Genomic DNA, 14,396 nt, shown 5'->3' with positions numbered 1-14,396 from the left:
TTAAGTAAGACTTGTCACCAAATCATTTATCTGGCTTCAAAATATCTGATTATGCTATAAACTTTAAAACAAAAAGTGTATAATCTAGGTCCCACCCCTGTTTCCTCCCATCGTAACTCTTTTCTTCATTGGCAGGACCCTGTTCTTCATAGTCTTAATATGTTCCTCAGAGAGAGTTTTATAGATTTGGTATAAATGAACTGCGTCAGGCACCTTAGAAATTGCTTCTCCAAGCAGTAAAAATTCAATTTCTCATATTCTTGGGAAGTATAAATGGAAGAGACCAAGAAAAACTCTTCTTTGATGTAGAGTTTTGTTTTTTTCCTCCCCTAAAATGTTATGAATCATCTTAGCCTTTGGTAACTTGATTTCTTGGGGGGAAATACATATAATTATATTAAAATTATGTAAAATCTATTAATTTGGTCAGATGAGATGTACTGTGAAATATCACAGGGAATAAGTAGGGCTGTGAGTCAGGGACTAACCATTCTTTCAGTAATTCCTTATTAAGTCAGTATACGGCACACTGCCTAAGAGCCCAACCTGGGTGTCAGTCTGCCTGGGTTCAAATTCTGCCTTCAAGCTGTATGATATTGGGCAATTTATGTAGTCTTTTTTTTTTTTTGGTTGTTTCCTGACGTGTAAAATGAAGATGAAATACTAACAACCTTTTTCTAGTTATTACTGCATAACAAACCACCACAACACGTAGTGGGTTAATAACAGGATGCTATTCATTTGGGTCATGAATCTTCAATTTGGAGAGGGACACTTAGCAGAGATAGCTTGTCTCTGCTCTACTGGCATTAGCTGGGAGAGCTTGAATTCTGGGGACTGGAGTTATCTGCAGTCACGTTTACATCCATGAGTGGTGGTTGATGCTGGCTGGCAGCTAAGATCTTTGCTGAGTGCTGTGGTTGGAACTCCTGTATGTGGCCTCCCCACGTGGCCTGGGTCTCCGAACAGCCTGGCAACTGGATTCCACGGTGAGCACCCCATGGGAGAAAAAGCCAGGTAGATCGAGTATCACCTATCCTTGGAAGTCATGCCTTTCCCTCTCCTATATTCTGATAATTGAGGCAGTCACACGTGCTCCCTCCCACAAGGTCAAGGGGAATGAAAACAGACCCCATCTCTCAATGAGTGATGGCATGGTTCTCAGCAACATGGGGGACCAAAAATATTGTTGTGGCCATTTTGGGAAAACACAACCTTTTACTTATTTGATATGGTTTTGGGAGTCAGTTAATAAACTGTTTAGCACAGACTGTTTAATATATGTGCTATTGTTTTTTGGGGTTTTTTTATTTTTATTTTTTTGATGGAGGTAGTGGGGATTGAACCCAGGACCTTGTGCATGCTAAGCATGCACTCTACCGCTGAGCTATTCCCCTCCCCATCCCCGTATGCTATTATTATTCTGGATCATGTAAAAAGTGCTGGGGGACTGTATAAATTCTTTGGTTAGCAGAGACTGAGAATGCTAAGAGTTGCTAGTCCAACCCCTAATTTAAACATAGGGAATTTGATGGCGAGAGGTAATTGCCCAGCCTTCCAGTGAAAGAACTGGGGTCATGAAACCAAAATCGTGAGTGCTTATTACTTAAGGTCAGACTGTGGAAACTTACAGAGCTGGCAGCCATGGAAATAGACCTCTAAATAATTAATTAAGACAAGTAATAAATGCTCTGTCTCAAGAGATCCATGGAATCAAAGATAGACCTGATTATAAAAGAAGTAGGCCTTTTCTGGTAATAACTTGTGGTATATTTGTGTTCAGTTGTGAAGTTGTGGGTTTTGCCTTTATTTTGTGGTTGGTAGGATCAGATGAAATTCTGCCAGAATTGCTAATACTACAGATTTTGCCACATAGTGCATAAAAGGCAGTATTTTTGATAAAAATGAGAATATTTTTAAATATCCCAAATGTGTGAAGGCGACCAGTCTTATATACAAGATATAATTGTGCCACGAAATTGTACCTGAAAAAGTGGTGGCTAGGGAGTACAGGGTGGTCCTGGGCTTCAGCTGTCAGGAGGGGGCTGGGATGTGGGGGAACCTTTCTCCTCTACTGGGCCCTTGTTCATTTCAGAAACCTTCCCCTCACACCCCAGGGCCTGCAAGCCCCAGCCCAGCCCACCCCGATAGGCTGAGATGGTGACATGGGACTGCAGGAGCCTTGCTACCTTGGACCGGTTTTTCCCAAATAAACTTCCTCTTCTTAATGATGCCTATTTCATCATCAACACATTGGCTCTCCCTAGAAATACCACCTTTCCATTGAGCTTGGCCAAGCTGCAGCTGGTTGAGTTGTCTGCTGGAACCTTGGGGCAAAAAACTGGTCTACAGGAACTCTCAGGCAGACGTAACATTTTCCCAATGTAAAATTTCAGTGGTTACAGTGATTAAAACTTTAGACCTGTATGGGACTGAGAGGCTGCAAGTGAAGAGTAACTAATTGCTGGGCATTGGCAGTAATGGTAGGTAATTAATATCAACATGTTTTGATGAGTGAGTGCTCATTTCTCTCCTAGAAAATTATGTGTGTAGTTTATCATAAAGCTTTATCTTTTTTCTCAGAAACATATTAATTGAGAGAAGTGTTTTCTTGTTTTTAGTTTACCTGAATTTTCCAAATCTGTCTTTTAGACCCTCTGAAGGAGCCTGGAGCTGCCAAATTAGTTGGTGATGGGCATGCTGAGTGTGACCCATGGTCATGGTGTTGGTGTGGAGAAGGCCAGGGAATTCATCTCATATACCAATTCAGCCTGGCTTCCTGGAGCTCAGCTTTGCCGAATTCCCTGGGGAGGATGGCCTTGGCTGATGTATGTTGTGTGTCATGGGAAAATAAATGTGATGGGTATTCTGGTGCTAAGTAGACTGGTGGGAAAAGTCTACAGTGGGGATTAGCGAAAAATAAAATACCTAAGGTAGAGGTGGGATGGTGTCATAAAACTGAAAACCCTGTCACATGGTGATTATTAACACTGTTGGGCAATGGGTGATGAGAATCTGTCCCATAAAACATTACTTCTGTTGTAAACTCAAGTGTTATAAATTCTTGATGGGATGATGTTGCCTGGTATTTCCACAAAATTAATAGCCTTGATACGACAGACACTGATGCTTGCCTGGACAATGGCAACTCTTCCGTCTGTAAGAGTCCTGATTTTGTCCCGGTTTCTACATTTCACCCATATGATTCAGATACACATGGACTAGTTTAGGCTGTAATGATGCTTTTATTCCTATTGCCAGTGATTGGTTCAGGGTGGTGATAAGACCAAATAGATAAGAAAGAAATCTTGCTGGTTGAGATGTGTGTGGAGGGGCTAGAAAGGGTGGCAGGCATCTAGTAAAAATTCCTCACTCTTAGAAATAGTCACAAGAGAGAAGGAGTTCACTTGCCACCTCTGGATGTTGCTTTATGAGGATGTGATGCCTGGATCAACAGCAGCCATTTTGTGGACATGAGGGAGAGAATAGACATTACTTTATTGTTGTTATTGGTTTATTTTTGCCTGGGAAGAGATGCATCCTGTCATGGTTTTATTCTGGATGAAGATGGGGCTGAAGATGGAGAATGAATGCATGTTGCTGTTGTTTTTGCACATTCTGTCTGTGTTGAACCCTACTTCTGAATTTGCTCCACAGTGATCTGGATTCTGACCCCAGAGTCTCTCTGCTCTCCGAGTCCCACTTTCTTGATGGTCCCCTTATAGTATATTCCAGGATGTAGCTTTTCCTGATGATTTCCTGTATCTACTCAATCCCATATGCTGTCCATTTTCTCTTCTTTTTGGGTTGTGGATTTATTTCTCTTTGTATTTTTACACATTGGAAGGTGCACAGGCTAATGCTTGTGCTTAATCAGTATGACTGTTTCTTTTGTAGGTTGTTCATTATAATTAACTCCTATTTGTATTGAGGTTGTCATCAATTTGCAAAGTCTATTTACACAGGAAGGTTCATCAATCCCTTTTCACATATATAGCCAATGTTTTTCCTAGTTTATTTTGTTTGAAAATTATTTGTTTTTTTCTTGACATACGGAAGATTTTATTTTAGTGTAGTGAAATTTCTCTCTCTTCTTTGTGGTTTCTGTCTTTGTTTTTATTTTTAGAAGGACTTTTTCTCCCCAAGACCAGATACAGATATATCTGTATTCACCATGCATTTTTGATTCTCCATTCCTCTCTCTCTTGCTTCCTTCTTTCTCTTTGACCTCAAATGAGCTGAGTTTAACTGATTTTTCAGTTCACAACACACCATCGTCATTGGTCCAGAGCCCCCTGGGTCTTTTTTCTTTTCTTTTTTTCCTTTTAGTCTCCATCCTCAGTGCCATATATATCCACTCTGGTGCTTCCAGTATGTGTTCTTCATTTTAAAAAACATTCACCATTTTTTTCTCCATCTGGAGTTAGAGATTTAAAAAAATTTTTTAAATCATTTATCCAATTTCCTCAGTACCTTTCTCTGCACATTCCAACTGCCTTCCTTTCTGAATGTCGGGTACCAGGCTTTCTAACCTGTTCCACTTACCCATCTGTCTGTTTTTGGGCTAGGATCACACTGCCTTAATGATTGTATAATTTAAAAAACATTTGCATGTGCACAAATGAAAATCACATGTAATATTCTGTGTCATTCTTTTCTTTTTTGATATGACAGACAAGGGGGACCCTTGTTTAATAATTAACACCTCTATGTATATTAGTGTAGTAAATTGCTAGTCATTGTCACCTAAGCCAGTCACATGCTACGTTTTGCAGATGATGAAAAATATTACAGAAGATGTGACCTGAGGAGCAGAAACCTATTTAAAAGTAGTGCCTCTGACTGATTCAGAAGGAAACAGATGCTCACATGTTTCAGTGAACTCTCGTTTAGAGTTCTCAGGATGTTTACTGGGATTAACATTCTTGCAACCTTAAATCATGCTCTGTCACCTTCTAAGACAACAATTTCAAATGTCATTTTGAGCAGTGAGGAAGTAGAATCCAAGAACGAAATCAGGTTCTTTTCTTGTTTTTACCATGTTCAGCAGACTTTTCTGTCTGGAATTGATATTTATCAGCAGCTTTTGTCTTTGCTGCGTGTTTATCACGGTCGTGTGGTTTGAAAATGGATCTTACTCCCTGGAGTATGTTGGCGTATTGTGATGAGGATCAGATTCTCTGCTTTTGGACGCAGGATGGTGCCTTGTTCCATGAAGCAGCCCTGGGCGGTGGTGCCAGGTGCCTGGTTGGGGCAAGGGGAGGAGAGAGAGGGAGAGAGAACACAGCAAGGGCATATTGTTATGCCTCTTCGGGCAAAACAAAGGGAAAAGTTGGCAACTCACTAGCGCCTGAAGAGTCAAATACCTTAATTCAGACAAATAAAAACACTAGGATTTTCTTGTGGCAAAACAGCAAAAAACAAATGCATTGCTCTAAGATGTGGGCATTTTAATTCCTACCAATAATCAGTAATACAATAATTGAGGAGGACTTGGATTGGAAAGGGGCTTATTACACGTTAGGTAATTTAAGTAATTATTTAGTTCAAGGAACATTCTCACTAATAGTTGCTTATAATCGTTCTGGACCCTGTGTACACTTTAACTGATTTGCTAAAAATCAACTAGATTACAAGCTATGAAAATGACAGCTTATCACAATAATTGCATAGCGCGTTTGAGAACACAGAATATTAGAGGATATTTATTTAGAAAAGGAAGCTTGAACCCAAGTGGGTCAAGTGATTTGGCCAAGTTACTTAGTAGCTTAGTGGTGAAGCCATGCAAATCAGACCATTATCTAAGCCCTGTGTGGGTCCTGCTATGTTGGAAATGCAAACTGCTTTCTCTAAGAACCAACTGGCAAAGGCCATTTGGAATGCTGGGTGGAGGTGGCTCCTAAGGATGTAGCCAAGTTCACTTTTAGCAAGTGATGGAAGGGTCAGCAGTGCCTGCCTTAGAAAGAGGGGAGACAGGCAGCCTACATCTGCTCTCATTGTGTTTCACCTCCCAGTTTGTAGATGTTCTTAACTTACCCGTGAAGGGTCCAGCTGCGTCCACGTTGGGTGTGTGGATGAAGCTCCCTTTCATCTGATATGAGGACAGGACATGAAGATAGAACAAGGGCTCAGAACCCTTAGCATCCTGTCTTCAGAAAGTCTTATCTCTCCTTTACCTGAAAACTGGGCGTGGCGCCAGGGTGTCCCTATGCTCAAACTGCTCTGAGGGGCTTAAGTTCATACTACGATTACAGAGAGGGGACAGAGCACAAGGAAGTGAAGGATTTGTCCCTGATGTTGTTTCTTCTGGTCGCTTACTCATCACTTCCTACCACCCTTGGGGTGCTGGCACGTATCTGCCCCACAGACCTCACCACTCCCTGGTTACCAGCTGAGCATGGGAGAGCAGCTGATGGACCATTCTGTCTGCTTTCATTAGGCACCAGTTAAAGTCTCAGATGATGTCTCCCCTTGATAAGCAGAATGCACAGGTTGAAACATTCAATAGAATGTTTTGACGGGTTCATCTTTCTTCTTTAAGGGGCACTGGCACTAACCCACATTCCTCGGCGAGTTTTCATGCTCCGCAACCTAATTGGCTGGCAGACTGGAGTCCACTTAAGAGAGACGCCAGTTGTACACAGCAGGAGATGAAATGATGAGTTTTATTCCACCTATAAATGATGACATAAATGATGAAAATTATTCCGTTAATGGGCTGGAAAAGTGGAAATTAATTCAAATCATTGAGGACAATGTTACTGATAAATTTTATTATCTTCTAACATAATGGAATAAAAGTTAGTGTTTTTTCCTCCCAACTCTTTAATATTTGTTCAAAAAGACCAGTGATAAGGAAATTTCCCTTACCCATTGTCACTGGGAATGCATTATTGCATCAGCTTATTTTTAGGTTGTATGTAGGTGATATAAATGTTATGAACTGCCCTAAAGAATGACACTAATGTACTGCGTATTACTTGTAAGGCAGGTGCCACAAACGTTTTCAAATGTTGTGATGAGATTTTGTTAAGCTACTTACCTTCCATGCCGTCTTCCCCCGTGACCACTGGGGATACACCAAAGAAAGCCTTCATGACTGAGAGATGCTGTCCATATTCCTGGAAAGGACCGGGGCCTTCTGGCTCATCCCAGATCATAAGACCTTGATCTTTCAACTCTACGCAAAACAGCTGAGTTTATTGGATTGGAGATGATGAAGTAGAAGTTAGGTACCCATTTTTGACTTGCTTCTCCAGAGTTAATTTTTTTTTTCTGAGCAAATGATTCACTTGGTAAAATAAATACAAAATTGCCATAGATCTGTAGTCCACCTGTGGCTCTAAGTTGTGTTAACACTCCCTCAAATCATTAGCGGTGAATTGCTTCTCAACTTCCCAGAATTCTAGCCTGCTAAGGCAAATGAGCTTTGTCATCCGAGTAGCCACTAATAGGGTGTATTTTTCATTTTTTCTCATCTTGCTAGGATTAATTTATCCCTCCCCCTGGGTTAACATTTCCTTGTGCATTTTATTTTTTTAAATATTTTTTATTGATTTATAATCATCTTACAATGTTCTATCAAATTCCAGTGTCCTTGTGCATTTTAAATTCAAATATTGTTACCGAATCCAAACTCATTCTGCTCCCAGCACAACAGGCCAATAAATTGGGAGACGAGGTGTTGGGGCAAGGAATAACGACTTTATTTGGAAAGCCAGCAGACCGAGAAGACGGTGGGCTAATGTTCCAAAGAACCGTCTTCCTCAAGTCAGAATTCAGGCTCCTTTTATACTAAAAAGGGGAGAGGGTGTGGTTGTTGCAAACTTCTTGGTGTGAAATCGTTTGTTCTTGCAGCTCTCCACATGGGTCAGGTCATGGTGTCCCTGCAAACCTCCAACAAAACAAATGTTATTTTCCATTCTGCAACTTTTAATCTTTGTAAAAACGGATTTTAAAAAAAACAACTTTGAATGGAAAAGTATTAATACCCTTAAAGGTCAGAGCCTTGAGAATAGGCTGTCCTGTATATTTCAGGCTCCAGGCAACATTCTTTTACAGAAGGTGCAGAACCAGCGTGACTAAGCCCAGGAAACAGCACAGGGTTAAAGCCAGAGGAACAGATCTCATATGGAGTCAGATTTGTTCTTTTCTATTACAGTATGAATTGGGCTTTTTTCAACCATCTTTTTTTCATTTGCTCTAGATCTTCTGCACAGTTAGAGAATATATTCCAAATACAGGTGTAATATCTGTCTATGATCTGTTTACAGATGTGTAACCACCTTTTCTGTTCTTTTGATGGAATTACAACCTCCGCCCCTTTTCTAGTTTTCTAAAAAGGTGTAACTGTTGTACTACTGCATTTCTAAAATAAACTGCCCAGGACATTATGTGACTCACATAAGTATACCAGATGGATCCAGAAGATACCGAGTCATATTGTTCAGCCTTCTGAACACACATAGTGATAACGTGATCTGCCAGCATTTTGTTTTTACTCATTTGCAAATATTCTACCTGTTGATGCTTCATTGATTTGGAAGTGTGTCTTCTAATTTCTTCCTTCTTGGAATCCATTTTGATTCCTATCTATTAACTCTCAACAAGTATTTAAATAAATACTTGAAGGCCATCAAGAAGACAATGTAACTTTAACATAAAAGAATTTAAAGCAATATATATGAGAAGACATTTTTCCATAGATAAGTGCTTCTAACTTGAGAATGTTTCTGGTCAGTGATGTCTTTGGCCTCGTGACAAAGTGGACTTTTGAACATTTTTTTAGTTTATTCATTTCCATCTCTCAGTGATCCAAAAATTAACAAAGAAGTGGCTCCATTTTCCCTCAGCATAATGCTGTTTCTTACATGGTTCAGGAACCTGAGTGCTTTGACAAATTTAACTATAATTAAAAAAGAAAATCCTGGAAATGATACAATAGTTGGAGACCTAGGGAGCAGGTTTGTGAAGCAGCAGCTAGAATATTGAGATTAATGGCTCAAACCTTGTTGAAGGTGAATGGCTGGTTAGTGTTTCCCAAAGCGCCGTACAGATCTGGCAGTTAGCTAACTCAGTAAAGCAAAAGGCACACCTTGCCCTGGGGGCTTGATCATCTGCTTGGTTATCCCTATGAATTGAATAAACGCTGAAATGGTCACTTCTGCACTGAATTTCCTCATGCTAGTGGGTCCAGCCTGAAGGCGAGCATTAAATAACAGGATGGCCCATTGTAACTGCATCAGAATTGCCCACAGTTGTGATGAAATGCGTAAATTCCTGAGCCACATCGCTCCTCATCTTCCCTGTAACGTCACTAAATTAGGCGGTTCCAGTGATGCCAGATTTCGAGAACCACCCACCAGCCTCAATTTCTAATTAGAAATTAAAACAAAAGGTAAACTGCAGAACTACCACATACTGAAAATGAAGCATACTCCTAAGTTACCTGTGGGTCAAAGCTGAATCACCATAAAACATGGAAAAATTATGTGCATAATACTGAAGGGGGTAAGAGGGCAATGTGCAGGCTTAAGTGTTCATATTAGAGGAGAAGAAGGGCTGAAGATGAATGAGATCAGTGTCCATCTTCAGACGTTAGGGGGAGTAAAAGAAAAATTAATCCAAAGAGAGTTTAAAGAAAGAAACAATTAAGTCAAAGAAGTAAAATAAGAGAACAAACATAATACAGAGGATCTACAAAAGTGGAAATTGGGGTTTTGGACAGCGTAATAAAACTGATATAGAAAAAAAGAGAGAAAGCCCACAGTATTAGAAATAAAAAGTGACCTAACAATAGATGCTTCATTAATTCAAAAACAACATAAGAAGAAAATACTATGATCAAATTTTTGGCAAAAATTTGAAAATTTAGATCAAATGGACAAATTCAAGACAATTTACCAAACAGATAATTTACCTCAGCTGACTTAATAACGAAAACTAAACCCAAACCAAAACACACAAAAACTCCAGACCTAGTGGTTTTACCAAGCAGATTCTTCTAAATACTCAAAGGACAAATAAAGCCAATTTTTTTACTAACTCTTACAGAAAGTCAAAAGAGGGGAAGCATTCAGAAGCTCATTTAATGAAGCTGCCCAAAGCTGTCAAGGAAGGGAATGGAAATTATAGGCCACACTCAATCTGATTCATGGGTTCAAAAATTCTAAGTGAAATAGTAGCAAACAAATTCAGCAATGTATGAAAAGAATAATATATCACAGCCGAGTGGGTTTGTCTAAGGAATGCAAGAATGGGTAACGTTAGAAATTGGCCAATGTAATCTGCAGTGTTAATAGATTCCGTGAGAGTAAATCATAAGTTTATCTCAATAGATGCAGGGAAATATCTGACACAATATAACATTCACTCCTGGTAGAGATTCTTAGTCTGCTGAAATAAAAGGAAAATTCTTTGCATTTGGTAAACAGTACCTGCGGAAAGCTTGAGCAAACATCACACTTAATACCAGGATAGAATTTTTTTTTCTTTGAGATTGGCAACATACAGCAATCGTCATCATTTTTATTCCAACCTGTGAAGGTTCCAACCTTCATAGAAAGGTAAATAAGTAAGTGAATAAGTAAATAGGAGGTAGAGGATTTGAAACGGAGACAGAGCTTCTCATTGTTGGGTGATGATACCATTGTGTATGGGGGATTCAACAGAATAGTGATTAGAATTAATAGGAGAACACGATGAGTTTTCTTCATTTAAAATCAACAATTAACAAAAAAGATCTGTATCATTTCTATATATCAGAAAATAAAATTTAAGAAAAATTACCATTTCTTGTGGTGTGAAGTACCGTGGGATAAATTTAACAAAAAGGGTACAATTCCTTTATAAACAAACTTATAAAACTTAAAAAAAATTAAAATCAATAATAAGACCTAAATAAATGAGGAGGTACACCCTGGGCATGGAACAGGAGATAATATTCTCCTCAAGTGGATCTGTAGAGTTGGTGTAATTGAACCAAAATCACAGCAGGCTGTTTTGTTTTTTAAGCCTGTTATTTTGAGTTTCAAATTTACAGAGTCAGTCAAAGGACCAAGCTTATCTAAGACCTTATTTAATAAAAAGGATGAGATGGAGAAACATGCTGTTCCAGTTTTTAAAATTTACGAAGCACGTACAGATACAGAGTTATAATGCTGTACACCTGAAACTTATATAAAAAGGAAGTTTGTAAAGCAGTGGTATTTAAGGCAAAGAACTGGTTACAAGTCAAACAATCCAAGGGCAAGAATAAGTGATTAAACAAGAGATCCCCACATATGTGCACACTTGACTCATGACAGAGCTGCCATGGCAGGTCAGTAGGGAAAGGAAGGACTTTTCAAGACTGAATTCTGAGGCAATTCACTGTCCATGTGGAAATACATGAAATCACACCCCTGCCTCATGCCATGCACAAAGATCAATTCCAAGTGGATTAAGGTCTTAAATGTAACAGCGAAATTATAAGGTTTCCAGAAGACAACAGAGGAGGATAACTTTATGAGCTCAGGACCACAACAGGTCACTTACCAGAAGGGAAAGAAATTTGAAAGACTTGACGACCTTAAGAATAAGAACGTTTGTTCATTAAGAGAACCTCAGAGCTGAAAAGAAGAAAATCCACAGAGAGGGAGAAGATGTGTAACTGACAAAGGAGTTGTGTCCACAGTATGTTCTAAACAATAAAGACAAGGAAAACAACCCAGTAGAAAAGTGGGCAAATGAGCAGATGCTTCATTAAGGGAGGAATCATAATAATATATCTCTGAGAAGATGCTCAACTTCATTAGTTATCTGGGAAATGCAAATTAAACCCAGGAGATGTAATTACATGCATGCCAGGTTGGAAGGTTTAAAAAGATGATGCATACTAGATATTGACTAGGATTTTGAGCAGTGGCACTGCTCCTTGCTATTGGGAGTATAAATTTGTACAACTTCTTTCAGTACCAAGTTGGGAGTACTTAGTGAATTTGAGCATGTCCACAACCCAGACATCTACTCCTGCTTTGGGATCTTGGAAACACCTGCACACATGTCTTCCTAGACAAGGTCAAGAAGGTTTGTAGCAGCATCACACACAATGGCTAAAAATTGGAATCCAGTGAAATTCTATTAATAGTAGAATGGATCATACAGTTTAATCTGTTCATTAAAGGAGATGCCACAAAGCAGTGGGAATGGTCAAACTAGAGCTACAGGCAACAATACAAGTATGTAGCAAAAATATTAAAGAAAAGCAAGAGAATGATTATGAGAAAGTTCAGGAGATTGTTTACCTTCAGGGGGGTGATTGGAGAGAGCACTCAGGTGGCTTCTGAGATCCTGCCAAGGTCTAGTGATGTTTAAACTAACAAATTATGGTGGAAGAATTTGTGGATGAGCAACCTGAGATTTCATGAAAAAAAAAAAGATGGAAGCAACTTGGGCCATAAATCTCTCTGTGCAAACCCATGCAAATATATTATTTTCAGTAATTAAAACAAAAATGGCAGCATGTTAAAGAGTATGTTAAACTCTTCCATCTTAAACTGGTTGTAATATGTCTTTCTAGTTAATTTCCATTTACCATAATTTGCTTGCTAGGAACTTTTTAAGGCACTATCTACAATTTCAATCAGATCCTTGTCATTTCATTTTATTTTGGGTAGCTAATTTGCATCCTCAGAGATACTGTTTCTCTCTCCCTCCATCTCTCCTTCTCTCCCTTCCTTCCTTATTTCTTCTGGATCCTCAGACTAAATGCTTAGTGCATTGACTGAGCTCTGACTTAGAGTTCTGAGGCTGACAGCCGAAGCTCCCTGAGACCCAAGGTGAGACACACAAAGTACTGGGGATTGAACCCAGGACCTCGTGCATGCCAAGCGTGTGCTGTGCCGCTGAGCTGTACCCACCCTCCCTGGGTTTATTTTCTTGCAGGTTCTTTTTCCTTCTGAAATTTCACTGGGGGCAAAAAAAGACATAGAACATCTGGTCTTGTTCTTCACTTCCTTTTCTATTTCCAGCCACAGGTTCTCTTTTCTAATTAACCCCAACACAGTAACAAGAGCCAAGATTCTCATGGTTATACAAAAAGGTGTAATAAAAGAAAAGGCACATCTACTAGAATTTTGCCCAACAGAAATTCAGCTTCATGGTTGAGGAAGGCATTCTGTTATTTCTTTGTCCACTTTGTTGATGAAGAAATGATGACTTGTCTTCTCAGTCCTCTGGGCATATATCTGGATAGGATGAAAACTCTGATTTGAAAAGATACATGAACCCCAATGTTCATAGCAGCACTATTTGCTAAGACATAGAAGCATCCTAAATGTCCATGGACAGATGACTGGATAAATAAGTTGTGGTATATATACACAGTGGACTACTACTCAGCCACAAAAAAGAATAAAATAATACTATTTGCAGCAACATGGATGGACCTGGAGATTGTCATGCTAAGTGAAGTTAAGTCAACAGAGAAAGACATATCACATGATATCACTTATATGCAGCATCTAAAAAAATGATACAAATGAATTTACTTAAAAAACAGGAACAAACTCACAGGTAGAAAACAAACTTATGGTTACCAAAGGGGAAAGGGGAGGAGAGACAAATTGGGATTTGGGATTAGCAGATACACAAGACTATATAGCAAGATAAAATAGATAAAAAACAAGGACCTACCATATAGCACAGGGAGCTATATTCAATTTCTTGTAATAACCTATAATGGAAAAGAATCTGAAAAAAATATGTGTATAACTGCATCACTTTGCTGTACCCCTAAAACTAACACAACATTATAAAGCAACTACTTTATAACTACCATAAAAAAGTTGTTTTGAAAAAAAAAAAATCAAATGTTTTCAGGGTGTATTGTGTGAGGAAGCCGAGGCTTGTTCATGAGCAGTTAGGTTTGTTTGTTTAATGGAGGCACTGGGCATTGAACCCAGGACCTCATGCCTGCCAAGTCTGCACTCTACCACGGAGCTGTACCCTCCCCCTGCCCCCAACAATTCTTCATGGAATAAATACTAAGTGTTCAATGTGAGCCTGGGCTCTGCTGGATCCCAGGGTCACAGGGGTGAGATGGATGGGGTTGGGCCCATATTTCATGACACTTAAAAACTGCAAGAAATCTTAGTGGTCACATCCTGCACACACTTTCTGTGGTTGGAACAGGCCGTCTCACAGCACCACTGCAGTCTCTCAGCCGGATCCGGAGGCTGCGGTGTTTGACACCATTCACGCTTGTCTAAAAGCGTTGCTGACCCCGTGGCCTCTTTTTCGCCCTTGTGTCAGGAGGGGATCGGTGAGACATTTCGACATTACAAAGGCTTTGTCTTCAAAAGGCTGGGAGCTGCTCCCTCTAAGGAGAGTAGGAAAGATTTTACCTTACGTCAGAG

At 39.5% G+C, this 14,396-nt stretch overlaps 1 non-coding gene across 1 annotated transcript in view; it reads left to right on the top strand.

The window, feature by feature from the left end:
* LOC116285332 (uncharacterized) overlaps positions 1-2,902 on the top strand; it is a 30,390-nt gene extending 27,488 nt beyond the window's left edge. Inside the window, exon 3 of the transcript XR_012063901.1 lies at positions 2,653-2,902. This is a non-coding gene — a transcript (uncharacterized protein). The remainder of the gene's footprint in view (positions 1-2,652) is intronic.
* The last annotated feature ends 11,494 nt before the right edge of the window (positions 2,903-14,396 follow it).

This window comes from Vicugna pacos, chromosome 24 (assembly GCF_048564905.1).
Source record: "Vicugna pacos chromosome 24, VicPac4, whole genome shotgun sequence".
NCBI classification, from domain to species: domain Eukaryota; kingdom Metazoa; phylum Chordata; class Mammalia; order Artiodactyla; family Camelidae; genus Vicugna; species Vicugna pacos.
The sequence above is the reverse complement of the archived record's forward strand: the minus strand, read 5'-3'. Positions and strand labels throughout refer to the sequence as shown.